Raw genomic sequence first — 5,017 nt, forward strand, 5'->3', positions numbered from 1 at the left:
AATACAAGAAACATGAATGTAGAAAAATTGAATAGTGTTAAGAAAGAAATGGAACATATAAATATTCACATACTAGGTTTTGGTGAAATGAGATGGACTGGTATGGGACGTTTTGAGTCAGAGGGTCATACGATCTACTATGCTGGAGACGAAAAGGTGAGGAACAATAGAGTTCCTTTCATATATGAAAAAGTCATTTCTAGATCCAATGTGAAATATAATATTGTAAGTGACAGGATAATATCCATAATTATACAAGGAAGTCCAGTGAGTACCACCATCATTCAAATATATGCACCAACAACCAGAGCAAAGGAGGAGGAAATAGATTTTGCATTCAGAGATTGACTGAACATGCAATAAATATGTATTAATAAAAATGGGTGACTGGAATGCAAAAGTTAGGAATTGAGAAGGATCAGCAGTTGGAAAACATGGACTTGGTATCAGAAATAAAGCCGGAGATAGAATGATAGAATTTTGCACAATCAACAACTTATTCATTGAAAATATATTTTATATGAAAGATAAACACAAGCTATACACATGGATTTCACCTAATGGTATGCACAGAAATTAGATTAATAACTTTGTAAAAAGAATTGCTGGAGAAGCTCAATATCAACTGTGAAAACTATGTCAGGTGCTGATTGTGGAACTACTCATATGCAAGTTCAAGCTGAAGCTGAGGAAAATTAAATTAAATCCACAGGAAACAAAATTTGACCTGAAGTCTATCCACCTGAATTTCAAAACCATCACAAGAACAAGTTTGAGACCTTGGATATTATTGAGCAAACACCAGATATCATCCAGAAAGAGTGCAAAAGTCACTACAGAGACAGAGGAGGGGAAGAAAAGACCAAGGTGGATGTCAGAAGAAACTGTAAAACTGGATCATCAAGAAGCCAAAGCAAAGGGAAGAAATCAAGATTTGAAGGAGTTGTACAGAAGATTCCTGAGGGAAGCACGGGAAGACAAAGTATTACAATGAAATGTGCAATATGCAAAGAGCTGGAGTCAGAAAATGAAAAGGGCTGAACTTGCTCAGCATTTCTTAAGCTTCAGGAACTGAAGAACAAATTCAAACCTCAAGTTGCAATACTTAAGGATGTTTTGGGCAGAATATTAAATTATCCAGGAAGCATTAAAAGAAGATGGAAAGAGTGTACAGAATAATTATACCAAAAGAAATTGGTGGACACAGAAGAATTTCCTGAAACAACATATAAGCAAGGGCCTGTGGTGATAAAGGAAAAAGTTCAAGCTGCTCAGAAAAAAATGACAAGGCCCCAGGAATTGATGGCATATTGATGGAAATACTTCAACAAACAGATGCTGCCCTGGATGTGCTAACCAAGTTGTGCCAAGAAATCTGGAGGACAACCACCTGGCCAATTGACTGGAAGAGATTTATATTTGTTCCCATTCCAAAGAAAGGTGATCCCACAGAATGTGGAAATTATCAGCAGTATCATTGATATCACATGCAAACAAGAGTCTGCTGAAGATTATCCAAAAATGACTGGAACAGTACATCAACAAATAACTGCCTGGAATGTAGGCTGGATTTAGAAGAGGCTTTGGCACTCGGAATATTATAGCTAACATCAGATGGATTTGGCTGAAAGCAGAGAGTACCAGAGGAATGTCTTTCTGTGTTTCATTGGCTATGCAAAGGCATTTGACTGTGTGTATCACAACAAACTGTGGCTGACTCTGAGAAGAATGGGGACTGCTTGTGCTTATGTGAAACCTATACTTGGACCAGGAGGCAGTCATTAGAACAGAGCAAGCAAACACTGCGTAGTTCAAAGTTGGGAAGGGTGTACACCAGGGATGTGTCCTATCTCCATATCTTTTCAATCTATACCCAGAACAGATTATGTGGGAGGTTGAGCTCTATGAGCAGATGACACCAGGGATTGGAGGTAGACTCATCAACAATCTGTGTTATATAGATGACACAAACCTGCTTGCTAAAACTAAGGAGGACCTAAAACACTTGCTATAGAAGGTCAAGAACTACAATCTTCAAAATGGATTGAAGCCCAACATCAAGAAGGCAAAGATTCTAACCACTGGGCTGATTAGCAGCATCATGATAGATGGTGAAGAGCTTGAGATTGTTAACAGCATCCATTTGCTTGGTTCTACAATCAACACGCTTGATACCGGTAGCCAGGAAATTTAAAAAAAATGAATTGCATTTGGAAAGTCTGCTGTCAGAGACCTCTCCAAAGTACTGACGAGAAACGATGCCATCCTGGAGGTTAAGGCACAACTGATATAGGCCTTGGTGTTTGCAATTACTTGCTAAGCATCAGAGAGCTGAACAATGTCTAGGGATGATAGAAGGAGAGTTGATACTTTTGAGCTGTAGTGCTGGAGAAGAGTACTGAATATACAATGGACTTCAGAAGAACAAAGAAGTTTGTTCTGGAGAGGGTGAAGCCAGGTTGCTCCTTGGAGGCAAGGATTCTGTTGCTTCGTCTGACATACATTGGACAGGTTGCAAGGTGGGATCAGTCCTTGAAGAGGGATGTCATACTTTGGAGGGAGGAGGGACAGAAAGGTGAGGAAGACCCTCGATGAGATAGATTGATTCAGTCATTGTAGTAATGGAGATAGGTGTGTCGGAGACAATAAGATTGGCAAGGGATAGAGCAGGGTTTAGGGCTGCAGGAGAATTGATATCACAACGAAACAACAAGCATCTTACTTTAAATTAAGTTATTGTTATTGCTGTTGTGTGCCGTCTAATCCCCTTGACCCATAGCAACCCTATGTACAGCGGCTCTGAAGCCTGCCCTATCCTAAGCCAGTCTCACTAATTCTGACACACTAACTTCTATTGCCCCAATTACTGTATCTATCTCATGCTGTCTTCCTCTCTTGTGCTGTCCCTCCAAGCACCAGTCTATCCTGGCCAAATGTCCAAACTATGAGAGACAGAAATTTAAAATCCTAGCCTCCAAGGAGAAACTTGGCTTCATCCTCTCTAAGACAGACCAATTTGTTTTCTTGGTGGTCTATTGTATGTTCAAGACTCTTCCCCAGCACCACAGTTTGAAGGCATCATTTCTTCTGTCATCTTTAGTCATTTTTCAGCTCTCTGGTGCATATCAAGTAATTGTGAAGCTATGACATGGATTAGGCACACCTTAGTCTCTAGACTGACACTGTTGCTGTTCCATACTCTGGAGAGGTCCCTGACAAAATTTCCCAATACAATTTGTCATTTGATTTCCTGACTGCTGGAGCAAAAAATGTTAATTGTGGAGCTGAGACAGCTGTAGTTGTCAACAAACTCAGTATCTCCTCCATTCATCATGGTGTTGCCAGTTGGTAAAGTGGTGTCAATCTTTTTCCTCTTGATGCTGAGCGTCAATCTAGTTGTCATCAGTCTGATTCTAACTCATAGTGACCCAATATATAACAGAACAAAATCTAGTCCAATCCTTTACCATTCTCACAATCTCTCCTGTGTTCTAGACCATATTTGCAGTCATTGTTTCGATCTATTCCTTTGAAGGTCTGCTTTTCCTTAGATTTATCCATAAGTGTCTTCTCTTCTTTGGCAGCTCTCTACATTTTTAAATGACTGCCCCTCCTAATACCAAAAGTATACTACTTTAAGTCTCTCCATTCCTGTCTTCAAGGAGACCTCTGGCTGCACCGCTTTAAAGACAGATCTGTTTGGGTTTCAGTATGCAGTACTATTTTAAATATTTTGGGGTTCCAGTGTGCAATATTATATTAAATATTTTTCATCAATGACAAAATTCAAAGCATCAATGATTCTTTAAGCTTCCTTAGTCATAGTCCAACTTTCAATTTTATATGAGACAATTACCATAGGTTGAGAGAGATCAACCTTAGTTTTTAAACTGACAATTTCCCTTATTTATAGAGGAAAAATGGATTTTTTAAAAGCATATTTTAAAATTAACTATTTCATTTTATTGCACAGAAATTCTTTGGAATGTCAAAATATGGTTAGTAAAATGTAACTGGAATAAAGGTTTGGAGAAAAATAGAAATATATATATATGTGTATATATATATATATATATATATATGATTATATATTATATGTTATATGTTATATGTTATGTGTTATGTGTTATATATTATATATGCAAATACATAAAATCCACTTCCCAAATAACATGCCTCCAGACACTCTATGACCATTGATATATGTCAGTAGTTGTAGAGGGGCTTCAGGTCTTTTGTTCATAGGGTCACTATGAGTCATGCTCTATTTGAAGGCAATCAACAACAACAACAAAATATCTTTTACATAAAGACAAAAACACTAACAGCTATTATAAAAAGGGGATTGGAGGAAGAATCATTAAAAAATAGCATTATGAAGATGACACAACCTTGCTTTCCCAAACTGAGGAAGACTTGAAACATTTGCTTTAGAATGTCCAACACTGGAGCCTTCAGTATGAATCTCAAAATCAAGAAAAGAAAATAGTCACTACTGGGCTAATAGGTAGCAGCATTATTATGCATAGAGTTTAGATTGAGGTTGTTAACTATTTCATCTTGTTATGTTGTTAAAATATCATGCAGTAATGATGTCAATCTAGAGACTAAGGTGTGCCTCTTGATCCTGATATAGTCTTCTCAGTTGCTTGCTATGAATCTGAGAGTTGGAAGATGACTAAAATATTAGTGGAAGAATCAATATCTTTGAGTTCTGGTGCTAAAGAAAGGAACTGAGCATACTGTGGACTCCAAAAGAAGAGACGGGTCTGTCCTAAAGAGGGTGAAACTAGGATGCTCTTTGGAGACAAGGATTTTTAAACACTTCCACACAACACTTTGCACTTGTTGCTATTGGAGATGAGTCCTTGGAGATGGATATCATGCTTTGAAGGTTAGATCCTCAGCACAAGAGAGGAAGACCTTGGATGAGATGGATTCACACAGTAACAGTAGCAATAAAGTCATTTATATCAGACAGTTTTTGTACATAAAAAATCAAACAAGCAGACAAAAA

Source organism: Elephantulus edwardii, unplaced genomic scaffold (genome assembly GCF_000299155.1).
Source record: "Elephantulus edwardii isolate Elephantulus edwardi_28Jun2011 unplaced genomic scaffold, EleEdw1.0 scaffold00347, whole genome shotgun sequence".
NCBI classification, from domain to species: Eukaryota; Metazoa; Chordata; class Mammalia; order Macroscelidea; family Macroscelididae; genus Elephantulus; species Elephantulus edwardii.